Source organism: Lissotriton helveticus, chromosome 6 (genome assembly GCF_964261635.1).
Source record: "Lissotriton helveticus chromosome 6, aLisHel1.1, whole genome shotgun sequence".
NCBI lineage: Eukaryota > Metazoa > Chordata > Amphibia > Caudata > Salamandridae > Lissotriton > Lissotriton helveticus.
The window spans coordinates 379,830,972-379,858,222 of NC_136067.1; the positions used below are offsets into that span (position 1 = coordinate 379,830,972).

A 27,251-nucleotide genomic window follows, 5' to 3' on the forward strand; every position below is an offset into this window, starting at 1 on the left:
AAGGGTACCCAAAGCCCTAGGCGTGTCGGTATCCTTTCTTATGCCCTGAAGAGCTTCATCAATATGCGTGCCAAAAAGAAGCTAACCATCGTAGGCGTAGGGCATGTCCAGAATTTTCGTCTGGACTTCCGGCCGGAATTAAGTCACCTTCAGACAACCTTGGCGTCGTAGTACAGCAGTGCCAGCTAGTTGGCGGAAACCAGTAGAGGCGATATCCATCGCACGATCGATGATCTCGGAAGCTGAACGTTCGCCCTCCAGCAAGATCTTCTTTGCTTCCTCCCTTGAGTCGTCTGGCAAGGCCCCCAAGTATGGAGCAATGTCTGCCCACATCTGCCTGTTATAGCAGCCTAATAACGCCAAGGAATTAGACGCACGCACTGTCAATGCATACATGGAAGAAAAAAGTTTCCCAATATTGTCAAGTCGTCTGCCTTCCTTGTCTGGAGGAGCGGGCAGCGGAGCAGATGGATTTTTAGATTTTCGCTGAGCAGCCTGAGTGATGACGGAATCAGGCTTGGGATGTCCGGTAAGGTAGGCTGGAGCGGTGTCCGGAGCTCTGAATTTTTTGTCTAGCCGAGGTAGCCGAGGTAACACTCGGGGAATGGAAGATGGATTGTGCATTATTTTAACACCCTGATCCCCGATGTAGTCTATATTAGGCACAGCTCTTATAGACTTTTTAAAAGGTTCCTTAAAGTCAAAGGAAACAATCCTGCTGGTGAGAAGGCATAGGGATCTGGAAACGCTGTGCAGCCCTTTCCAAGACATTATGAAAACCCCTGCTATCCTCAGAAGGGGAATCAGCTTGAGTATGCACCGGGGACGCTGGACAAGGGATAACGTAATCATCCCACTCATCATGAGTCAATTGGGAATCATGGAGTTCTCCTTCCTCTAGTTGATCATCCTCCTCATCATCCGTGGAAGGTGGAGGTGGTAGCGTGACAGGCACAGACTGTGGAGGTAGAGGTGGAGGTTGTGGCCTAGGCGGTGGAGAAACAACTGGAGTAGAAGACGTAGCAGAAGTAGGAAATCTCTGCTTGTAGTCAGTAATCAGTAATCGGAGGTCAGAAACCAAAGACGCAGGTAGACAAACCATGGGAGGTTGGGGAGGATGGCTGTCGTCAGGATAATATGTCTGGTCTTCTGGTTCTTGCTCGTCATAGTCCGAACTCTCTTGGTACTTGACATGAAGTTCAGAAGGACTTGTCGCAGTTCCGAACATACTGCCATCGTCTGAATCTTCCCCCTCTTCCAAAAGGTGAGTCGGAGGTAATGGCTGGACCCTGCTAGGAGAAGTTAGGGCAGGTGTCAACATGCGTTTTGTTATTTTGAGATGGACATACGCACTTTCCATGTTGGACTCTTGTGTCGTCCACGAGCCCGTCATCGGTGTAGTCGTCGACGGTGAAGCACCGACGGACACAATTCAAGGTAACGTCGATAAAGTTCCCGTCGACGGAGCCGTCGGTGTTGTCGTCGGCAGCGGTGCCCTAGTCGTCGACGGGGTAGACGTCGACGGAACACTCCTCGTCGACGCTGGCGACCACGTGCTCGTCGTCGATCGCCGACGCTGGCTTGGACGTAGACGATGATTTCTTCATTTTTATCGTCGACGATACGGGTTTAACATCCGTCGACGATGAAGTCGTCGTCATTGACGTGGATGATGCTGAAGACGCCAAAGAGGTAGAGACAGTCGTCGACGACGAGGTTACTCCCACAGCTGTAGACGGGGATTTTTTCATCGACGAGGCAGTCGTCAACGGGGTGGAACTAGGCTTCTTAAAGGTGTGTAGAATCTCCTGAGGAGAAACCTTCGTTGGTAAAGCCTTAAGGTGTGCCTCTGAAGACTTTTTGTGCGTCTTCTTTTGAGGGGGCTGCGACGAAGGTCCTGGAAAAGCAACTTTGGGCCTTTTTTGAGAGGATTTTGAAGATTTGGAGGAGCCCTTACTCTCCTCAGAAGACAAGGCTTGGTCTTTGTCTTTGATCCTCTGCAGCCAAATTAAAAGGCGTCTTGAAGAAAAGGTACGACATACCTCATAGTCCTTTGAGGAGTGATCCGGGTAAAGACAGTAGAGGCAGCCTTTGTGTTGGTCATCAACATGAAGCCTCTTCTTACCACAGGAAGCACAGGGCCTAAAAAGGCCTTTCTTAGGAGTATCTGCCATGAAGATAGTGAGAACTTCACACAGAAGAAGGAATTCTGAAGAAAAAAATCTCTGGAAACCCAGAAATAAGGAAAACTGAGCAGAGCTCAGTGGAGACTCCCTTAGCACGACGTGCGGTAGAAAATCTGAGGGACTAGAGCTCCTTCCAGGAGGGTTCCAGAGGGGGGGTGATAGCTGACTGGTTCTTCTCTAGAGTTTGGTCCTTTTTACAAAAGGACATGGATATGTTACTAATGTGAGGCCCTTGGCTTTTTACTCTATATGTCTAATGAGACATTACTTTATTTATGTACCGGGAACTCCCATCCCGACGACGGAGGATGATTCAGGAATATGAATATATGAAAGATATACTAATTCTGGATAAAAACTGGTTACTAAAAACCATAAAATGAAAAGAGGTGAAAAACCTCAGGGGAAAATGAGGAAAATAAACCAAATGACAGACAAAAGCCTAATGAAAAAAGCAAACAGCAGGAGAAAGAAGAACAGGAAGTGTCACAAGACTACTAAAAATGCCATCCTTTTGACGGTGGGCAACTCTAGGGAATGAAGCATTACAATTTATTTATACAAAGCTTTGGAAACTACTGGCACGTCACCCAGACCACTTTGTAGCACTGAAGAGCAAACAAACTAAAGGAAAGTTGGGCTGGAGACTAGTCTTAAGGAGCTGAGAATACCTACACCAGTCCCTTCAATACCTACCCTGGTATTCATGGTTCGAGCTGAGAGCAGCCCTGAGTACTTCTGTTTTCAACAGTCTGCTGAGTTGGAGGTAGCTGCCTTCAGCTCGGACCTAAAGGCGATGGTGGCTCCTAGTTGTAGGCCTTGAACTACTAAGGAAGGACGTTATGCCTTGTTTTAGTCTCTTGAAGGGGCGTTGTTGGGTCAGCTGAGAGGAAGCGGAGGGCAAGTGTTCGTCTGTTACATAGAAAAGTAGGTAGCAGGTAATCAGGATCTGTACCCTCATATGTTTTATGTATGTATGTTGATTTTATCCTGGTACTTCCTGTAAGTCCTACCGGAATTCCTGAGCTCTGGTCGTAGGCCCAGCACCCTTTCTCCACCACTCTGCAAACGTAACTACTAGTTAAAGAAGGTTTCACATTTGCGAGAGTTAGAGCTATTGGCAATGTAAATGTAAACTTTTTTGTAATGTTTTTCTTAGTGGAGTGGTTGTACATTGTGTGCGGTGAAATTATGTGGATAGAAAGTATGTGGTATTTATTTTATAGGAATTATGTAGAGTGGGATTATGTGTTATGGAGAGTAATTATGTGGTATGGTAGTCTGTGTTGTGGAGTGGTAACGTCAGGTTTAGTCTTCCTTGTTTCCATGGAAGCTCAACTATGAACTAAATGAGACAAAAAAAAGATGGAATCACTGAGGAGAACTTCTGGACCTAGTCAGAGGTATGAGCAGAGCCACTGGAATTATGTGTCTGTTTGGATGCTCGCACAAATATACATTTTCCACATTAGCCACATAATTCATCATCTGGTCCATAATCTGCAGATGTGAACAAAAAAAGCCTTGTTTGTAGCTCAAACGTTAAGAAAAATTGCAGCGACAAGTGTTACAGCATGGTGGAAGGCCCTTTGCAAACCTTGAATGGTCAACTGTTACTTATTGCTAAATGTAGCTGTTAAATTGGTACTAATGGTGGTCAAGCCACTCTTGCTTCCTTCTGCGCCTCTCTTGCCTCTTTCTGCATTTCTGTTGCTTCTTTCTGCAAATTTTTTTTTTCTGCACTTCTCTTGCCTCTTTCTGCAAATCTCTTCTACTTTCTGCATCTCTCTTGCCTCTTTCTGCATGTCTGTTGCCTGTTTCTGCACCTTAATTTGCTTCTTTCTAGAACTTCTTGACTCTTTTCGTACCTTTCTCCCCTCTTTCTGCCCCTCGCTTGCCTTTTTCTGTACCCCTCATGTCTTTCTGCACCTTTTTTGCCTCTTTTTCTTCTTTCTGCCCTTCTTTTGTTTCTTTCTACACCTGTCTTTCTGCTTTCTGTATCCCTCTTGCCTCACTCCACCCCTCTTCCCTCGTTCTGCACTTCTGTTGCATCTTTCTGCACTTATCTTGCTTCTTTCTGCACCTCACTTGCTTCTTTCTGTACCTCCAGTGCCTCTTTCTGCAGTTCTCTTGCCTCCTTCTGCACTTCACTTGCCTCTTTCTATAACTCTTTTGCCTATTTGTGCACCTCTCTTGCCTCTTTCTGCACCTCACTTGCTTCTTTCTGCACCCCTTTTGCCTGTTTCTGCACCCCTCTTTGTGCAACTCTCTTGCCTCTTTCTGCACCACTCTTGCCTCTTTCTGTACCGCTGTTCCTTCTTGTTTTTCTGCACCATTCGTGCCTCTTTCAGCACCTCTGTTGCTTCTTTCTGCACTGCTCTTGCCTCTTTCTGTACCCGTTGCTTCATTCTGCACTTCCCATGCTTCTTTCTACACCCGTCTTGCTTTTTTCTGCACCCCTGTTGCCTCTTTCTGCATTCGTCTTCCCTGCCTGTTTTTGCATTTAACTTGCCTCTTTCCGCACTTTTCTTGCTTCTTTCTACACCTCTGTTGCTTCTTTCAGCAATTCTCTTGCCTCTTTGTGCACTTCTCTTGCCAGTTTCTGCACCTTTCTTGCCTCTTTTTGCACCTCTATTGGCTCTTTCTGCACATCACTTGCTCCTTTTTACACTTATCTTGCCTCTTTCTGCATGCCTGTTGCTTCATTCCACACTTTCCATGCTTCTTTCTTCACCTGTCTTGCTTCTTTCTGCACCCCGGTTGTCGCTTTAAGTATCTCTTTTGCTTCTATCCATCACTTTTCTTCCCTTTTTCTACACCTCTCTTCCCTCTTTCTGCATGCCTGTTGCCTCTTTTTACACCTCATTTGCTTCTTTCTGCACCCCTGTTGTCTCTTTCTGCACTTGTCTTCCCTCTTTCTGTACCTTTCCTGCCTGTTTTTGAATCTCACGTGCCTCTTTCTGCACTTTTCTTGCTTCTTTGTATACCTCTGTTGTTTCTTTCAGCAATTCTCTTGCCTCTTTGTGCACTTCTCTTGCCTGTTTCTGCACGTCTCTTGCCTTTATTTGACACCTCTGTTGGCTCTTTCTGCACCTCACTTGATCCTTTCTACACTTCATTTGCCTCTTTCTGCACTTCTCTTGCCTCTTTCTGCACTCCTGTTGCTTCATTCTGCACTTTCCATGCTTCTTTCTCCACCTGTCTTGCTTCTTTCTCACCCCTGTTGTCTCTTTATGTACCTCTTTTGCCTCTTTATGTACTTTACTTGCCTTTTTCTGCAGTTCTCTTGCTTCTTTCTGCACCTCTCTTGCTTCTTTCTGTACCCCTGTTGTCTCTTTATGTACCTCACTTGCCTCTTTCTGCACTTCACTTGCTTTTTTCTACACCTCTCTTGCCTCCTTCGGCACCTCTGTTGCTTCTTTCTGCACTTCTCTTGCTTCCTTCTGAAGCAGAACAGTAAGAGGTAGTTTTAATCCCCCTGCCCAATTATGTACTAGGGCCATACAGGGGAGGTCATGCTAATCACAGGGGTACCCCAACCCATAGTGTACCCTAATGTATGTAGGTGTTTTCACTGTATTCGAAGTGTCTTTCAGCATAGCACTGGCTCTGGGCCTGGTTAGTCAGAGTCTGTTACCACCAGTACCCGTCAGCAAACAGTTGGGGGCACAGGATGACTTTGCAAAAAGGCCTCTTTCTGCTCCTCTGTTTTTTCTTTTTGCACATCTCTTCCTTCTTTCTGCAACTTTCTTCGTCTTTGTGGACTTCTGTTACATCTTTCTGCATTTCTCTTGCTTCTTTCTGCGCCTTTCTTTGTCTTTCTGCACATGTCCTACCTCTGTAGACATAGTTAGAAATTAGCATTTAAAAAACCTTTGAAATTCACTGAAACAACCACAGGTTTCAGAGACGTTATAGTTAGAAATTAGCATTTAAAAAACCTTTGAAATTCACTGAAAAAAACACAGGTTTCAGGGATGTTATAGTTAGTTGGACACTTCACTCGTACAAAACCAGAGAAATTCCGCTGTTATAGTTACTTCAGCTAACTATAACTCACACCCCCACAATGCACTGCTGATGACATCACATATTACATCATTCATGACATGATCAGTAACATCACTGATGACATCTCAAATGTCAGGGGATTCCAGAGTGGTGTGACTTGCATGGATCCCACAAGGTTTTCTTACCCACAATGCCCTGCAAACCTCAAACTTTACCTGAAATCATGTGTTTTCTTTACATTTCTGTGATGGACACTTCTGGAACCCCCAAAATCCACAAAATGTACAACACCTAGCATTGATCCACTTGTGCTGATAAAAATGCTCCACCACTTTTGTGGTTAGGCTTAGTGCCCATCACAGGAATGGATCAAGCCAGGGTCAGTGGGAGTCCCCTCGCAAGGGTAATAAACAGACACTGTTGGCATGAGATGCCACCCCTGAAGAGGCCACCCCTGAAGAGGCCACCTCCAATAAATGTCGGTCAACCCTCAGTAATACTGAACAATAGCATTCTGCCGATACAATACAATCAACATTGTCCAAGAGAGACAGCAATTTCTGCACCCATCCTGATAGTGCCTCTGTTCTATTGGTTCACCTAAGCTCCTTTGCTGCCTTAGCACTGCCAAACAGTTTAGTGAAAGGCCATGACAAGTCTAACAACTTGTCTTGAAAGGCCAGTCAAGAACAGACAACCCTTCTCTTGTGGTCCCTTCTATTAGGATCCCTTGAAAACCTACCCATGAACATGAATATTTCCACTCCATTCAACAGTGTTCTTGCTCTCAATGTCCTGTGGCACGAGATGGCTCCTCACCTCTCTATCCAACAGACTCCTAGAAGGCCTTGCAGCAGGCAGTGAGGGTCTACTTAGGTTGGGATCAAACATATCTAGCTATGAATCTAATCTGATTTCCTAGTCTATGAGGCAACACAACTTGCTCTTCTCTTAGCCTCTTCCTAGCAACACCAGAATAATACCAGTCCACCAATCTCCTGGATGTCAAAGTCCAAGTCTAAGACTCATCTTAGGAATCCTCATTCTCAGTCAGGAAGGACCACGCCCTTCTTCACAGGAGGAATACCGGGGAAACCTAATGGCTAAGTCTTGTCTATTCTTTGCCCCCTGGACTGCCATTGCTACAATTGTTGAAGACAGCTCTTCTGACCCATTTAAAAGATCCCATCCTATCTGCTGGAACTTCAGCCCTTAAAGCGCTAATGCAAGAGATCCCTGCATTAAAGGATTTGGCCCTCTTGCACAGCCAAGATGAGCATAGGTGCCTCATGCAACCTTTTAATGGCTGCTTCACAGCATGCTGGACATACTTCTACAAATACTTGGGCAAACCTTGGATCGAAAGCATAGGTCATCTTCTCCACCAACAAACCCCCTGGCATTAGGAGGGCTTGAAATGCCAATTATAACTATCTTCCAACAATGTTTGTTACATACAAATTGTTCAATTTTCCTATTTTTTGTGCAATCTAATTACAAATACACCTAGCAGGAAAAATAGCATTAAACTAACCACAAACCAGTGAGAAGAGCAGAGATCCCGGCACATCAGAAATTCAAAATGGCGGTCGCGAGTCCAGTGAGAGAAACACGCCACTCATAATCTGTGAAAAAGGAGCCAGAAAACTGCTCACCGTCCAGCAGAAATCACATCCTTCAAATCAGGGGGTCTTCATAACTGGAAGGGACCCAATTTGGCGGTTGCCGCAGAGCTTCACCGGAGAGTGCCCATCTTCTCCTGGCGTCAAACCACGCCCTCTCAGATTTAGTTTTCTCCTGATAGGACAAAACTATGGAACTGCAGGGGCAGTTTGCTGTGCAGTTGATTTAGCATTAATGGGATTGCTTTTTTGTTGGGTAGTTTAATGCTATTTTTCCTGCTAGATGTATTTGTAATTGGATTGCACAAAAAGTAGGAATATTGAACGAATTAAGAAGACCTGGTTTTGCTACAACGCTTTATAGAAAATTGTAGAGAAGATGACAGACGTTACCAGACTTTCTAATATTTGAAGTTGTGATGTACGTTAACCATTTCCTTTTCAGTAGTTCCTATAATACATTTTCTCTGGCTGGCGATAGATGTTTGAGTTTTGATTTACGTCATGGTTTAATGTTTCTCTTTCTTTTCCCTATGTTAGGTGCAGCATTCCGTTTTTTGACCCTTGTGATCACTGGTTCGTTTGGATGGAGTGTCGTCCCACCCCAACCTGTCGTGAGTTGTCTGGTCAGTTGTGTCATCTTCCTTTTGTGGCTTTACCACCCTCATTTTTGGTATGTCTTTTTGATGTCCTTGTTTGTCTTTCGTATATATGGTGTTTGTTTCTTTTCTCTCTCTCTTTTTCTTCCTTTCCCTTACCTTTTCATTTCCCGACAATCTCTTCACTTTATTATATTACCGTCCTTGCTTCATCCTTTTTCCTTTATACCTCATTTCACAATACTCTTCCTTTATAATTACATCGTATGTTTCATTATATTATTTCATTTTTGTGTATACATTACATTTATCTGATATTTCTGGAATCAGCATTATGTACGTACCCTATTATATCTTATTATTGCTTCACTTTTTTAGTTTAAACTGTTTAATATATCCATTCTAATATAGATGGCTTGGCGAATTTTATCTTGAACCGTTAAAGATTTTGGTTCTCCTATAAAGCGTCAGAGAGTATTAACTTTTCTTTCCAATTCAAATTGTGATATTGCCTTGTTACAGGAAATTCATATGGTGGACAAAGAATGCTTCCCCTGGTAATGGGAAAGGTAATGGTGTAGCTATTCTGTGTCACAAACGCTTAGATATTCAGTTGCTATCACAAGATTCTGATGATTTAGGTAGATTGGTGTCTGTTTCGCTATTAATTAATAAAATACATATTCGACAAAGCCTTTTGGCCAGCACTACTGTCCAAATTGATGACTTACAAGGATGATTATCTATTGGTGGGTGGTGATTGTTACATGGTCATTGATCCCATACTTGATCGTAACTCTAAATCTAAATTTAATTCCTCTCTTATGCATGCCCTCTTTACATCTTCCATTGGGCAACGATCTTTGATGGATGTGTGGAGACTTTGCAATCCTACAGTTTTAGAATATACCTTTTTCTCCCCTGTACACTGTTCCTAATCCAGGTTAGATTATGTATTCCTTTCTCATCCCCTTGCACAACACATCACTCAATCAGATGCCCCAGTATATTTAAACATAGAACGTCTCACTCGAACTCATGGTACTAGATGACAGAGATTTAACAATTCCCTTCTTTTAGATCACGCTTTTACTCAAAGTTTTGAATCCTTTGCTAATACCGTTTTTCTTGAAAAGGAGAACTCACTCATCTCCCCACAAATAATATGGGATACTTTTAAGGCTGCGTCTAGAGACTTCATTATTTCTTTTGTATCCTGCAAGAAGAAATCCTCTTCAAGTACTTTGAACTCCCTCACTACATGTATCAAACAATTAGAACATTCCTATTATCATACACATTCTAAATCCTCCCTGGAAGATCTTGTTAAACTAAAAATCACTCTTAAGTCATCTACAGATAACACAAATTCATGTTTACTTAAAGCATTGGTGAAGAACTATGAAGGTGAAAATAAATCGGGCCGATTCTTGGCCAATTATCTTAAAATAAAAAAGGAACTCTCCAAAATCAACTCGATCCTTACCTCATCTAATCACATGCTTTATAAGAATGAAGACATTCTGGCTGAATTTACCAGTTTTTATCAGGAACTCTATACACCTGACTTTCCCACTTCTCAAGATAATATTCAACAATATTTCTCTTCTATTGATCCTCCTTCCCATCTTAATTTAGATTTCTCTTTCACTAGACAAAGAAATTCAAATTCAGGATATTCTTAATGCAATCTGTACCTTTAAACATGGTAAAGCACAGGGCCCTGACGGTTTTACCATTGAGCTTTATTTTAATTTTTCTCACGTTCTTCTTTCTAAATTGCATCAACTTTTCCTATTCTTTATATCCTCTCAATCCTCTGGCGGCTCCTTTCAGGATGCTCCGATTGGCCTCCTTCCCAAGGAAAAAAGATCCCACATTGTGTAAAAATTACAGGCCTATTTCTTTGATCAATTTAGATTATAAAAAATGTTGCGAAAAATACTAGCTCTATGTTAGGAATCTTTAATTGTGGAGAAGTGTGGCTCACCGGTTAGAGTGGAGAAGTGTGGCTCACCGGTTAGAAGCGGCAGACCCTGAAGCAGAGGTCGGCCCGGGACCAGGGTTCAATTCCCGACGCGGCAGGGTCTTGGGTCAATGTCCGCGGACTCGATAATTCTCGCTTAGGTGCCTACGCTAACCATGGGTCCCACTCTGCAACTCTGGGCAATAGCTTGCATAATCTCCACAACGGCCCCAGCAACGCTGGGGATGCCTGGCTTCACCTTGGAGTGCCCTCTCACAGGGAAAGCCAGGACGGGTTCCCCAACGGTATGCAGCGCCAGGACACCACGCAACGAGGTAACAGTGCGCTTTACAAGTATACATTACATTACATTTAATGCCTCAATTAATTGAAAGGGGACCATGTGGTTTTATTAAAGGCTGTCATATTGCAGATAACATTAGATTATTCTTCAATGTCCTAAGTAAATCCAAGTGTTATAAACACTACTTGGCAGCTGTTTCCCTAGATGCTGAAAGGCACTTGATTGTGTAAGCTTTCCTTTTATTTTCTCTACCCTTTCTTGGTTTGGTTGTGGTAAAACTTTTATTGATTATGTTTCCCTATTATATTCGTCTCCTATGTCATCTATTTTAGCTAATGGCCTTCTTTCCTCCTCATTTTCCCTATATTGTGGTGTTAGACAAGTATGCCCTCTTTCTCCTCTCCTGTCCTTTCTCGCTCTTGAACCATTTTTGATAAAGATTCATACAAACGCCCAAATTTCGAGCTTTCAATACGGTGATAATCAATTAAAGGCCTCCGTTTATGCCGATGATATCTTACTTTTTCCTTCAGAGCCACAGACCTCTCTTCCAGCTTTCTTTCGGAGGTACAGCTTTTTGCTTCGGTTACAGGATACCAATTAAATACAGACAAGTGTGAGATTCTTCCCCTAAATGAACTATGTTTTCATGCTGATAATACAGTTTCGAATTTCTGTTGGAAACCGGATAAAATTAAATACCATGGCTTATGGTTTATACCTACTAGTAAAGAAACTGTTTCCCTGAATCTAAAATAATTGCTAATAATTTTGAAAAATCTCACTTCCAGATGAAATCCCTTGTTTTTATCCTGGTGGGGCTGTTTATATGTAATAAAAATGATGCTGGTTCCTATAATTCTCTTTTATATTTCCAACCTTCCTATAAATATACCTCATTCCCACTATAAGTTAATATATTCCATCTTATCTAAATTTTTATGGAACAATAAAAAACCCACATATGTATATTCAGAAACTTAAAAGACCCAAGTTTATGGGAGGTGTTAACTTCCCGGACTTTTATTCTTACCATGCATTTTTCCTTAAACAATCTGCCTTCCTTCTACAGGGGGATGATGCCTTAAATTTACCTCTAAGGGCCAATATTGAAAAACTATCCCTTCCTATTTTTAATAACATTTAAAAAACTTCAAACCTTTCTTCACCTCTCACAAATCCCCTAAGGACCAATTCTTGCAATCCTCCATTTGGTACAACCAACACATTTGAATTAACAACAAAACAGTTTTTTTTAAAGACTGGCACGCTAAAGGACTTCATTGGACTTTTCAACTTTTTCATGGTGTTATTTGTATTTCTTTTGCGAATGCCCAAATGCATTTTTCGTTACTCTCTTCCTGGGAATCTAAATTCAATTCTTTAATCCCAGAGATTCAATATGCTTACAAGAATCTCTTACCTACCCCTGTATTTCCCTCTTCTCCACCCAATAAACTTTCGATTTTGGAGTCTCCCCCTTCTGCTTCACAACTATATAAACATCTCCTTCCTCAACCAACCAATCAAGACAAAACAGAAGTAGAATTACTCTGTATGTATGTATGTATGTATAGGCATTTATATAGCGCACTACTTACCCGTAGGGTCCCAAGGCGCTTCGACCGCTGCGAAACCCTTCCTGGCTTCCCTGAGAGATGGTCCCTTAATGGGTATCTCCAGGGTGAGACCAGGCATCCCCGGCGGTCTGGTGGGGCCGTTAGTGAAGATGAGGCAAGCTAATGCCCAGAGTTGCCGAGTGTGAACGCTGATCAGAGTGGGCACCGAGGCGAGAGAATTATCGAGTCCGCTGACCCTGGTCCAGAAACCTGCCGCGCCGGGAATCGAACCCTGGTCCCGGGCCGTCCTCTGCTCTCGGGTCTGCCGCCTCTAACCAGTGAGCCACACTACTTCGCAACGCTACGGGAAACAGATCTCCAGCGTACTTTTCCTAACCATATTCGGAACAAGATTTGGTTGAAAATAAGAAGATCTTCCAGAGCAGCAATCACAACACAGACATTATTTTATATTTACAATAGACTTTCACTCCTGTTTCATTAAACAAGATAAATCCAACTCTCTCCGCTTCTTGTGGGTCTTGTTCATCCAACAAAGCGGATTTAAAACATATGTTATTCAATTGTCAACATATTTACACATTTTGGACGCCAGTTTGGCATCAAATAAATGACATATTTCATATGCAAGTCCCCCTTACCTTTGTTAACATTGTTTTAGGGAGTGTCTCTGAAGATTGGGATTCCCATGTGACCAATTTGTACGTAATAGATTTACTTCTTGCGTTCCGTTTCAGCAAATCACCAGGGAATGGAAGAATTCTACTAAAGTATCTTATCGGCCCTAGTGGTATGCCGTTTGTTACAACCATAGACTAGATAGAGCATATCTCTCCCCAATTTCCCTTGCTATTAAACATGACTCCCTTTTGGCTACCCATAACTACGTTTTTAAATAATTCTGCTATGCATGCATGTGCTCATAATCCCCGAATTGTGGAAGTTACTAAACCTCCATGAATGTTTTTCATACACTACAATTATAGCAATTTATTAATTGGTCTAGTTTTTCCTTACTCTAGACTTGGAGGTTATTTACTGTACTGTGATTATACCTAATTCCATAATTTGGTGAGTGTCATTTTTTCCCTCCATTCCCCTCTATCTCGCATATTTTATTGATATGAGAACTTTATGTATGATTTTATCTCGTGCTTGTTATATTGTATTTAATTAATTACGAAGAAAACCTCTTTTAAAACTTAAGGAGAAAACTAAATCTGTACCGGAGGACCTGGCTGACAAAAGCTGTGTGTGCGGACGAGTTCTGAAGATTAGCGCCAGGTTAAAGTCAAAATGGACCATTACGGTCCGAAAAGAGACATTACCGGCACAAATGGACAACACTTGTCTGCTGACCTGCATCTCTCCTCACTTATCAATAGGACTGGGCACGCAACCTCAGAGCAAAACAGAGTGTTAAAGCACAGGCTCTTGGACCACACAGAGAAGCACTGTCCATGGTGCCAATTGCGCACACCTTAGGGAGACGCTTCAAGCTGCTTAAAAGGGCATGGCCTTTGACTGCATACTAATCTTAAAGGAAGATTACTAAAATACTAAACATAGGTAAATACAAAAACAAGACAAATTTATCACCAAATATAGAACCCCCAGAGTATGTGTAGGCCAGACCAACAATTACGAGAGGAAAACACCTCAGAAGAGAAGGTATGCAGGTGAACTTCTATTTGTTCCAAGAAACAAAGAGAGAGCAAGATGGCGGATGCGTCGGCATCCGAGTGAGCAGCACTGAGACGGAGCTCGCGTCCGGCTCTATTCTTCTCTACGACTTCACCGTCTAGGTGTTGAACCGCGCTAAATTATACAAAACGGGGCTGAAGAGGAAAACTTTTGCTTGCTTAAACAAAAAAAAAAAGAGGAACTCACGGGGCCGGAGAGTGACTGGTATGCGGCTAGGTCTTTGGAAGAGCTATAAGCGGTCACTTCGTTCGGCGTGGCTACACCCGACTCTACCTTCACCGTCGCTGAACACACCTGACGCAAATCAGTTGGCTTCATAGTTGAATCGCCGAGATCAACGGAACCGACGGAAGCACCCGGACCCGTCAGAGCGGTATACTCGGCATACTCGAACGCGGGTAGAACAACAGGGTTGCTTAACCCCGGTTGCGGCTGCAGCTCTAGCTGTAATGGCTCCAAAAAACCTGACTACAGGGGCAGCACCGAGACCGCAAAAGCCGAAGACAAGGGCAGTCACCGCCGCAGCACAAGATGCAGGTCAGACCATGGGAACTTCAGCTGAAAATGTGAGTACTCTTAAATCAGCGAATTCTGCAAATACTCATGCTGACGTGGCCGAAAATATCCCTCCAGCCCCCCTCATACCTCCTACTATAGCTCCTGCCATACCCAATGCTTCAGCGTTAGAAACGCTGAATTCTGGGGGTTGTAGGCTTGGTGCTATTCCCAAGATACCGGGGATGTTTACTAAAAAGACTCCTCTTCCTTCAGTCGTTTAAAAAAAAATAATTAATCAAAGCAATATCCAGGATAAACACCTACAGACAAGTACATGCTCTAACAATGGTTTAATTACTGTGTTAGCAGATACAATTGCTGAAATACCTGGGGTGCCAGAGCTCTCTGCGTCATTGACTCCAGTGGAAGATACAGAATCTATTGACTCTGCTGATAATTTGTATTCAATTACAGACCTGTCTCAAGCTTTAGACTCTGATGGTGCAGACGGAGATAGAGACCAGAATGACTTTGAAAAATCTTTCTCTGACCCCGGGCAAGACTATGTGAGTAATGTGGAAGATTCCGATGTCGAAGAATCTTTAAATAGGCCAGAGTGGGGGGATGAGGAAAACTCAAATATTACTATGCAAGGTGGTAATGGATACTCCCCGCCCTCTACATCAATCTTACCCGAAATGTCTAAAGCAATCCCAGAGGGGTCGGAGACACCGGTGATTACATTAGAGGTTTTATATCAGGTTATGCTCCATCATAGAGAAGAATCAAAAGCAGAACATTTACGTACACAGGGAGCAGTACGAAAACTGCAAAACTGCAAAACAATTTAAGAAAAGTGGTGAAGGCATCTAATGAAACTATTGCGAGAGTAACAGAGACAGAAAACAGGATCTCAGGAATTGAAGACTCTATGGCTCAGCAAAAGACTCAAATATTGGCAATGCATGGATTAAAGGAGGAAATTAACTGGAAGCTTGTGGATTTGGAAAACAGGTCACGCCGGAATAATCTCCGAGTCTTAGGCGTACCAGAAGGAAACGAGGGTACAAACTCTCGACAATATGTAATGGAATTGTTCACAGAGGCCTTCCCAGAACTAAGCCATTGGAGATGGGAGACTGAAATACAGAGGGCCCATAGATCCCAATTCCAAAAAAATGCTCGACAAGACCCAACTCTTAAACAGCGAGCTATTTTGATTTCTTTGAATAATTTTTTGGCTAGGGAGGCCCTCTATGACCTAGCTAGATCTAATAGGAAGCGCAAGGGAAAAGGCTTGTAATTTTTTGTGTGCCCCGATTACTGCCATGCTACTGTTCAGCTGCGCTGGCAGTTACGCCAGCTTATACCTTTATTCCAAGCTAAGAGTGCCCAAGCTTTTCTTTTGAACCCAGCTAAACTCAAAATAATTCACAAAGAGCGCTCTTATTTTCTAACTTCGGAGGGGGCCGCTAAAGAGTTATTAGCCTCGTTTTGAAATAACTATTCTCTAGGAGATGATTGTAGCGGTTCATATGTATAAATGTTCCATGGTTCTTATCTTTAGAGCAAGGAGCTATTAATACTATTAGAAAAAAAGCTATTGTTTTTCCATTGTGCTCTATTCTTTACTAGTTTAACCAGTATCTTCATCTGATTGGCTGTTGAATTTCTATTATTTTCTTTTCTTTTTAAGTGTGTACTGGATTTAGATAAGGAACAAATATGTGTAGAGTAGAGCCATGTGACGTGAGCTACTCAGCGCCTATCATGTCATCAATGTTAGGGACTGAAACGTCCCTTTGCCCCGGTTGGGTGGGGTTGTTGGGGGGGGTGGGTTGACTCGGGTTGAGCTCGGGGTGGGTTGGGCCTGGAAGGGGGGGGGGTGCAAACAAATTCAGAAAATATCCTACTTTGATTACTCTGATTATTTTTTTTCTTTTCTTTTGTTCTCTCACCAAACAGTATAATCTGATGTATAATAACCATTCTTTGACTGTAGAGATTTATATGATTCCCAACTGGATCTCTTGTACACTGATAAAAGTTTTTTTTTTTAAAGAAATGTATGTTATGCAGATATTAACTCTTTAGATGGAGAAATTACGAATATGTTCTTGGAATATTTGTGGGTTAAATAATAAAGAAAATAAAAAAAAAGGGGGATTGCTGCACAAATCATTCAGACTATGAAGATTGATATTCTATGTATCCAAGAATCACACATTACGTGGAATGATAGACAGTTGTATAAGGATTTAGGTTTGAATTTAGTGGTATGTACACGTCAAGGGACAACGACAAAAGGAGTGGCAATTTTAATTAGGGGAGGCTTAGGGAATTCTATTCGGAGTAAGGCGGATCAATATGGTAGATGGGCAATTACTGAGATTAGAATTAGTAACAAATTATGGACTATCTGCTCAGTATATGCTCTAAATTTAGATGACCCAGGTATCGTGAACTTTTAAAATTTAGAATTATCCGATTTGGTCACCCTTTTTAATACTATGCGGAAATTTAAATCTTCATATAGAGTCTAATCTGAATATACGTGATACTATACCCTATCAAGGTGGTAAAAAAAAAATCGTTTGAAGCTCTCCGTTCCATGATAATGGACCATGGCCTATCCGACGTAGCTTATGAAAAAAATCCTTTGGCACCTGGGTATACATTCTTCTCCTTTCCTCACAGAAAGTTTGTGCGCTTAGATTATTTTTTTATTAAAATGGCATTACTTGTCGATACAAGATTTGAGATATATCCTCGTATAATTTCGGATCATAACCCAATAAAGATTGAAGTTAAAACTAATATGGTTTCTACATCCCATGTTAGAACCTGGACATTAGATCGGAAACTGTTAGCTGACTCTGTTTACTTAGAGATGATGGCAAAATGGATAAAAGAATTCTTTGATATTAATAGGGGAACGGCTTCCGTTCAGAATGTCTGGGACGCATTCAAAGCAGGGATACGCGGAGAATCACTATCGTATGTTATTAAGAAACAAAAAATTGTCCGGCAAAAAATAGTTCTAGGCTACAAAAATGTTCTGGACTGGGAAAAGAAATTAGCAACAGCAATCGCCCAAACACAGCCAACAACCGACATCGAAACTAATCTAGCTATTTATAAAGCACGGTTATATGAAACCTTCGCCTCTAAATTGGCGGAACAGATGGCAACTTTCCGATCTCAGATTTATGAAATGGGTGAAAACTCAGGGAAAATCCTTGCTAAGAGAACTAGACAAAAATAAGTTTTTAATACCATAAACTCAATACAGGACGGAACAGGGCAGATACATAATAAATCTGAATCAATTTTGGAAGTTTTTCGTCAATTCTATCTTAAATTATACCAATATGATGTAGCTTCCTATTCCTCGGAACTCTTTATGAATTTCAATAGGTCAAATCTTTTACCATCTCTTTCTACTGATCAAAAGCTAGTTTTAGAATTAGAAATTACTTGGGAGGAAATTGAAAAAGCACTAACTTCACTAGCAATAGGGAAGGCTATGGGACCCGATGGCATCCCGCTGGAATTCTATAAGATATTTAGGAATATCATAAAACAAGATATCCTCACTACCTTTCATGAGGCACAGATCGGCCTACCACCGGCCTCCTGGGCCCAATCTGTAATTATGACATTTCTTAAAAAGGATAAGGCCCCTCTAAACCCTGCATCATACAGACCAATATCATTAATAAACACCGATAGCAAGGTATACTCTAAAATACTTGCTTCTCGATTATCAAAAATAATATCTACAATTGTGTCCCGTTGGCAGCATGGGTTTATCCCAAATAGAGATACAGCAGATCACATTCGTAGAGTCATTGCCCTGATGGATTGGGCAGAAGACACTAATACATCAATCGGGATCACCCTATTGGATGCCGAAAAGGCATTCCATAGGGTGGCCTGGCCTTATCTTTGGGACTTACTTTATATGAAGGGATTTGGTCCAGGCATAATAACAGCGTTGAAGGCTCTGTATCAAAATCCGATAGCATGTATTGAAATGGGGACAATTAAATCTGCTTTATTCCCTATTCAACGAGGAACTCGTCAAGGATGCCCATCCTCTCCACTTCTCTTCGCTATATATATTGACATCTTCCTCAATCAATTAAATCACGAACAGGATATAATCCCGGTGGAGCTGGCAGGCGTTAGTTACAGAGCTCTCGCTTATGCAGACGACGTGGTGGTAGTTACTAAAGATATCGAAAAAGCTTTTTTCAAAATTGAAGAATTGGCAGCAACTTTCGGTTCCTTCTCAGGATATAAACTAAATGTATCCAAAACACAAATACTGTTTGTTGGTCAAAATCCTCCGCCCCGAATTAATATAGTCTCCGAAGCAACTTATCTGGGAATCAAATTAACCACCCCAATCTCCAATATTCCTAAACTCAACTATACTCCAATTCTGAAAAAAGCTAACTCCACCCTGGAACGTATTGATCATCTACATTTATCATTACATGGTAGGAGTAACGTTTTAAAAATGTTGATCTTACCAAAATTTTTATATTTATTTAGAACAGTGCCACTCAAATTTCCGTTAGATTTTTTCAAACAATTAGAAAAAATGTCAGGGAGATTTTTATGGGGATACAAGGGCATCCGGAGAGCTCATAAAAAAAATGATTTTACCGAAGTCTAGAGGAGGATGGGCCATCCCACATTTTCTATTCTATTTTCTAGCAGCCGTATTACAATTTATATCCCCTTTAATTGTGGGTAATAAAGCCCCGATTTCACAAGCACATACTCCATCGATATACAAATTTGCATTAGGTATTGAAGCTCGAGGCTATTTTTTAAAAATAATAGAGCCAAGCTATTACAAAAAAACTAAATTTAAGATTGTAACGGCTGCATCTAAAACATGGAAAATTATAAGGAGACTGGCTGGGATTCCAAAACTTCTGCGATATACTCCTCTAAACTCACCACACTGTTTCCCCCCAATTTTCAGGGATCCTGTGATGAATAGATGGAAAAATAAAGGTATACTTCACATGAGTGATTTATGGGTAGATAATCGTATAAAGAACTAGTTACTTACCTGTACACTATGGTTCTCCAGTATTATCTTTCATAGATTCACATGCTTGTATCTTCCCCGTCGTCATGGTGGGAGTCTCCCGGTATATAATAACCATAGCAGTAGAAGAAAAAACTGCCTGGAAGCCATAGAGTAGTGAAACCACTAGGTAACCTCTCCTCCTCATTATGTGGCCCAAACTACAGCCAATCAGCAGCCAGCACCAGCCTACACCATTCCCAGCAGAGCCACCATACCTCAGATTTCCTACCGCCCAAGAGTGAGCTATGCAGGAAACCAGAGATAAAAAAGGTGGTCTGCCTAAAGGAAACGGGGAGGCGGGAGGGCGCATGTGAATCTATGAAAGATAATACTGGAGAACCATAGTGTACAGGTAAGTAACTAGTTCTTTCTCCAGTATTCAATCTTTCATAGATTCACATGCTTGTATCAGAGTAGATAGCAGTATTTGTAGTTAGAGCGTTTCTAGGCTAGACCCCTTTCTTTTCTCGGGGCTGCGTGCCATAAATTCCTTTCAGAAAAAGAAAAATACTAACAATAAAACTTTGCTATTTCAGATATTAGCACATATGGAAAAACCACATTATATAGAAAAAACATTTGAATAACATTCATAAACATGTACCTTATTTAAAAAGATGTCGTAGAACTGCCTGTCCCACTGCCGCATCTGTTTTCCATTCCGTGTCCAGACAGTAATGTTTTGTGAATGTATGCACATTCGACCAAGTCGCTGCTCTGCATATGTCTGGAAGTGATACTCCTGCTAGCAATGCAGAAGACGTCGCCATCTTCCTTGTATCATGGGCCCGGACTTTCATGTCGAGAGGCCTTCCTGCTTTCTCTTGACAAAAAACAATGGCGGATGCAATCCATCTGGAGATGGAGGAACGTGACAGGGCCAGACCTTTTCTGGGCCCCGAGTAGGAGACAAACAGTTGGTTTGATTTGCGAAAGCTTTTAGTCTTTTCAATGTAGAACTTTAGGCATCTGCCAATGTCTAAAGTATGGAGAGCTTTCTCAGCCACTGTAGAAGGATTTTTAAAATATGTAGGTAGGATCACTGGTTCGTTTAGATGAAAAGACGAAGGTATTTTAGGTACAAACTTCGGATTAGTTCTTAGCATCACCTTATCTGGCCTGAATTGTATGAAGGGATCCTGTATAGAAAAAGCTTGGATCTCGCTAACCCTTCTGGCTGATGTGAGCGCCAGCAGTAATGCAACTTTCCATGACAGAAATTGCAGTTCAGATTTGTGAATAGGCTCGAACGGAGCTTTCATAAGTTGTGACAAGACTGTGTTAAGTTGCCATGTGGGTGGAGGACGCTTAATTGGAGGGAACCTTCTGAATAGTCCTTTTAAAAACTCCTTGATCAGTCTGTTAGACCACAAAGATGGACATCCTGGAGATCTTCTGTATCTAGATATTGCTGCCAAATGGACTTTAATAGACGAGTGCGCAAGCCCTGATCTGGCTAAATGCAATAAATAAGGAAGAATTTGCTCTGGAGAAGACGTCAAAGGATGTACTGCATGAGCAAGGCCCCAAATACAGAATCGCTTCCATTTAGCGGAATATGTTTTGTTGGTAGACAGCGCTGCGGAACTTTGCAAGATTTCACGACATTCCGGGGTGATATTTAATGACTGGAACTCGTGCTCAAAAGGTTCCAAGCCGACAATTTTAGAGATGTCAATTGCGGATGAAGTACTTGGCCTTTGTTCATGGAAATCAAATCCCTGGTTGGTGGTAGCTGAATTCTTGGCTCCACCGACAACTGGAGAAGCTCTGTATACCAAAACTGCCTCGGCCAGGCTGGGGCTATCAGTATTATTTGGCAAGGTTCTGATCTCATTTTCCTCAATAATAAGGGAATTAGGGGAAAGGGAGGGAAGGCATAAGCAAACATCCCTGTCCATCGGAGGTGAAGAGCATTCCCTCTCGAACCCTGTTGGGGGAACCTGCTGGCATAATGTCTGCACTTCTTGTTGTCTCGAGTTGCAAACAGGTCCAGACTTGGCTTGCCCCACACATTGAAAATCCGATTCAGCTGGATGTGACATAGTTCCCATTCGTGGCAAATGTCGGATGACCTGCTTAACAGATCCGCTTTTGAGTTGTCTACTCCTGGAACATGTTCCACTTGCAGCGATATGTTTTGACACAGTAGCCATTTCCAGATTCTTTGTGCCTGAATCGACAGAGGTTTTGATCTCGTTTCACCTTGCTTGCGCAGGTAAAACATTGTTGTCGTGCTGTCCGTTCGCACTAAGACCGATGAACCTTGGATCCTGGGAAGGAATGCCTGAAGGCCCAGGAAGACAGCTTTCAATTCCAAGAGATTGATGTGAAGTGTTGTCTCCTGAGGAGACCAAAGGCCTTGAACCTCTAGGTCTTGTAGATGTGCCCCCCAACCTCGTAATGAAGCATCTGATGTCATGACGTAGCTTGGAGATTGAGTTTCGAATACCAGGCCCTTTGTTAGATTGCTCCTGATACCCCACCATGACATTGCACAATTGATCTGATGGGTTATGACCAGCTTGTCTTCGAAGGAACCCAGGGCTTGGACCCATTGTTTGTCCAGGGCTTCTTGCAACGGTCTCATCTGTAAACGGCAATTGGGAATCAATTGGATACAAGAAGACATCATTCCCAGTAATGACTTGAATATTCTGATGGAAGTGAACTTTTTTGTTGCTAGAGATGCAGTCAGATTCAAGATTTTTGTTACCCGTTCTTCTGATGGGTAAGCTTTCATTTCCTGAGTTTTCAAGATTGCTCCTAGGAATTGCAGAGTACAAGTCGGAAGAAAACATGATTTTTCTTTGTTTATCCGAAGGCCTAATTTGTGGAAGAGAACTGTGCACATCCGAAGGGATCTCTGTGTTGCCTGAAACGATGGTCCTTTTATTAACCAGTCGTCCAGATATGGAAACACCTGGAGACTTTGTTGCCTTAAATGCGCCGCTATTGGAGCCATGCATTTTGTGAATATTCTGGGGGCAGACTTCAGGCCGAAAGGCAAAACTCTGAACTGGTAATGGCGCCCCGCCACCATGAATCGCAGATACTTCTTGTGTTTTTTGTGTATCGGAATGTGGAAGTATGCGTCCAACAGGTCTAGAGAGACCATGTAGTCTCCCTTGCGGAGCAGTAGAAGAATTTCCTGCAAGGACAGCATACGGAAAGAAATTTTCTTTATGTATGTGTTCAGATCTCTGAGATCCAGTACCTGCCTCCATTTTGATGATTGCTTTTTCCTTATAAGGAAGAAGTGTGAATAAAACCCTGTTCCTCGCTGGTCTGATGGGACTTCCTCTATCGCTCCTTTCAGAATGAGTGATGAGATCTCTGCTTTGAGAGCTGCCATATGTTGATGAACTCTGCAGAGAGGAGGACGATCTGGAGGCCTTTGCGAAAATTCCAGGGTGTGACCCTGTGTAATGATGTCTAATACCCATCTGTCCGATGTTATGGACTGCCAATGCGGAAGAAACTGAGAGAGGTAGTGGAACTGGTCGATCTGAAGAGGAATTGGAGGCGCCTGATAAATATCACTGTCTGCGACCAGAGTCTTGTTTCCCTCTGGCGGCGGACTTTCTTCTTCCTTGTTGTTGGAAAGAAGAGTTCGAGGACCGGTATTGTTGGTTGGAGGAGTATTGGCGGTATCCCTGTTGGTTGTAAGGTTGGTACCGATTTGATTGGTAAGAGGAACGTTGCTGTTGAAAGCGTCCTCTGGATCCTCGTCCACGAAAGGACTGATAACGACCTTGCTGTAAAGATCCCAAGGATCTAGCAGTATCAGTATCTGCTTTTATCCCTTGTAACGTTTCATCAATCTGTTTACCGAAGAGGCTTTCGCCATCGAATGGCATGTCCAATATTTTAGCCTGGACCTCCGGCCGAAAGGACGTAGCCTTGAGCCATCCTTGTCTCCGTAGGGTTACCGCTCCTGCCATCTGGCGGAAAGCTATAGACACTATGTCCATTGCCACGTCTATGGACTCCGACGCCGCTCTAGCCCCATCCTGCAGGATGGTATTCGCCTCCTCTTTCTTGTCCTCCGGAAGGTGCGACAGTAATGGAGCGATGTCAGACCACATCTGTCTATTGAATCGGCTCAGAAGGGCCATCGCGTTGGTAGCCTTGATGGAAGCTGCTGCCATGACTGCAAAACGTTTACCTATGCCGTCCATCTTCTTGCCCTCCTTATCGGGGTGCACCAGACATGTTGCCATAGGGTTCTTGGAGCGCTTTTGCGCTGCTTGAGTTACAACTGAGTCCGGTCGAGGATGACCAATAAGACATGCTGGAGCCTTCTCTACAGCACGATACTTTTTGTCCAGCTTGGGTATGGATGCTGGGACTGATGCAGGATTCTTCATTAGTTTGAGCCCTTCATCCCATATATGTTCAATAATAGGAATGGCTCTTACCGACTTCCTGGAGGACTCCTTGAAATCATAAAGGAAGCATTCGCTTTCCTTGATTGGCATATCCAGCTTAAATCTCTTTGCCGCTTTTCCCATCAAATCATGAAAGCTTGCTATGTCCTCTGGAGGAGAGCTTGACTGAGGCAAAGGTGAAGCCGGGGACGTTGGAGCAATATATTGATCCCACTCATCTCCAACTTCCTCATCCTGAGGAAGTTCCCCTTCCTCCTCTTGATCATCCTGATCTGAATCATTTAAGTCATCACGAATTGTAATAACGTTTTGGACCTCCTTCTGAAGAGGAGGAGGCGGCGGCTGAGCCAGTGGTATTTCTTTTGCAGGCTGAGATATTTTTCCAGTGGCCGCAGGAGCATTATCTTCAGGAAAGCGACGATAATAGCTATCAATCATGCTTCTAAGGTCCGATATTAAAGAAATAGGCACCGACATGGCCTCTTCCCGCACAGGCGTATCCACTTCTTCTTCATCATCATAGTGGTAGGCCTGGTGAAATGACTCGTATCTCATCTGGCCTTTGACCGGCCGCTCCGTAAAAGAGAAGTGTTCCTGTGCCCCCTGGTGGTCTTCCTCCTCGGAATCCTGATGTTTAATATGGAGTTGCGAAGGACTGTAAGCAACACCAACAGAACCTTCCTCCTCTGATTCCTGACAGTCCAGAATGGTAGAGGGCAGCAAGGGTGAAATTTTGGGCGTAGAAAATTCACCTTTTTTGCTCGTCAACGCTCCCGTCGACGGAGCAATGCTCTTTATAGAAATATATGTTGATGTTATTCTTGTTGGAGATGGCATCGCCAACGATTTTTTCATCGTCGACGGGGCCGTCGACGGGACAATCATTCGCATCGTCGGCGGGATACTCGTCGACGAAGATCTTGCCGTCGACGAAGGTCTGGCACTCACCGTCGACGGAGTCGTCGTCGTCATCGTCGTCGACGAAGCTGTCGTCGTCGAGATTGTCGTCGTCGTCGTCGTTGACGAGACGGTCGTCGTCGAGGTCGTCGACGGCCTCGTCGACTGTCTGACTGGAATCTCAGTAGATTTCGTCGACGGAAGCGACGACGGAGCCTTCTTTTCTGAGGAAGGCTTGAGAGGAGTTGGAGGGAGTGAAGTAGAAGGTTCACCTTCCTTAGATCTTCCTGATTTTTGTTTCTTCACCTCACCCTTTTCCTCAGAGGACCCTCTTTTCAATTTCTTAGAGGTGTGTCCCTTGGCTTCTCCCTCAGACTCAGAGTCATGAGTTTTCCTTTTCTGAAGCCATAACAAGAGGCGCGCTTCTCTATCCTTCAGTGTTTTAGCAGAGAAGGTCCGGCAATATTTGCAGTCCTTAGGAATATGCTTAGGGTACAAACAGTACAAGCATTCCTTGTGAGGATCTTCAGAATACAGTCTGGCCTTGCCACAGGACCTGCAAGCTCTGAAAAGGCTCTTCTTGGAGTTTTCAGACATATTGAAAGAAATCAAGTTTGATAATAAAGAACAGTACCTGACTTCCAACTGTGAAAGGTCAAAAGTTCAGTGAAGAGAGAATAAACTGAGCAGAGCTCAGGGAGACTCCTTCTCACACGAAGGCGGTTGGAAATCTGAGGTATGGTGGCTCTGCTGGGAATGGTGTAGGCTGGTGCTGGCTGCTGATTGGCTGTAGTTTGGGCCACATAATGAGGAGGAGAGGTTACCTAGTGGTTTCACTACTCTATGGCTTCCAGGCAGTTTTTTCTTCTACTGCTATGGTTATTATATACCGGGAGACTCCCACCATGACGACGGGGAAGATACAAGCATGTGAATCTATGAAAGATTGAATACTGGAGAACTACTTTTCCCGAACTCCAACTTAAATTTAAACTCACAACCCATGATTATTTTAAATATCTACAGCTTTATAGTTTTTTAAATTCATTATCTTCCAATGATCAACAAGGCCTTCAAAAGATTTTGTTGATAGACAGTCTCTCTTCTAAAAGAAAAATTGGCTATTTTTACAATTTACTTATGACTTATCTTCCAGATGATCTTTCTGTGATTCAACATAATTGGGTTGTGAAATTAGGTGTAAATGATGTTCCGCTTAAAGAATCAATTAACCTAGCTAATTCCATGTTACTCTCCGGACGATCACGAACTCAACATTACATGGCTATGTTCGATCTTTATTATACACCTGCTAAAGTTATGAAATGGGGGTTACTGTTGGTATACAATGTAATCGCTGTACTCTGATAGGAGCAGACGCAATACATATGTTTTTTTATTGCATTAACTTATCTGGTATATTATCAGAAATGCAGACATTTATTCAGAGAATATTAGGGAGAACAATAATTCTCACCCCTGAATTGATTTTATTTGGTTTATCATCAGACTCCATAGAAAGAGAACAACGGCTCTTGATTTTTATTATGATGTCTGAATTTCGTGCATGTATCACTCAGGAGTGGATTAGTCCTGAACCACCTTCTTTTTCTATGTGGAGGGCTCGTTTATTAGCCAAAGTTAATTTTGAACTTGCTATTTATGCAACAAAAGGACGAAAAAGGAAACAACTGGGGATGAAAATTTGGGCTCCGATACAACAATGGATTGAAGGGGAAACGAATTGATCAAATGTGTGATATAATTTTGTCATAATTTATTTTTCCCCTATCCATTCCTTTTCTTATATTATTGTTCTTTCTATTGGAGAACTTGATTCTGTTTCCTTGTTTTGAATTCTATGCTGTGTAATTAAATAATATGATTTGTTTGCAACAAAAAAAAAAAATTATAAAAAAAAACAAACAAAAAAAAAACAAAGAGAGAAGGTGATGGAAGTTCTACTGAGGATTTCCATGGACAGTGCTGTTGTTCACTTGTTGGATTGACATGATTTATATTTCCTTTCCCGCCAGCTCATTAAAGAGGTAGAGGAAAGCATATTCCTCACCTCCGGTCCTGCCATACCATACAGAGTGTAATAATGCAGTTTAATTACATTGAGGTTCAAAGTGCAGACACATCTTTTATAGAATAAGTATGATTATCCAATTAAAGGACCATTTAAGAATTTTCAAAGTTTTTTTTTAAAACAGATTTTTATTGCCTTTTTTCATATCACATAACATGCTCCCTAGAGCGTCGAGATACATAAGATGTAACTATTCAATGTGCTATGCCTGTTACCTTTAGTGTATAATCACCATCGCTTGACCCCCTTGTATATGGCAACTAGTATGCTCACCATGGTGTCTCCTACCAG

General features: G+C 42.4%; 1 protein-coding gene across 1 annotated transcript in view; it reads right to left on the reverse strand.

The window, feature by feature from the left end:
- TAF1B (TATA-box binding protein associated factor, RNA polymerase I subunit B) overlaps positions 1-27,251 on the reverse strand; it is a 913,471-nt gene that overhangs the window by 138,253 nt on the left and 747,967 nt on the right. The gene's annotated exons all lie outside the window — the stretch shown is intronic.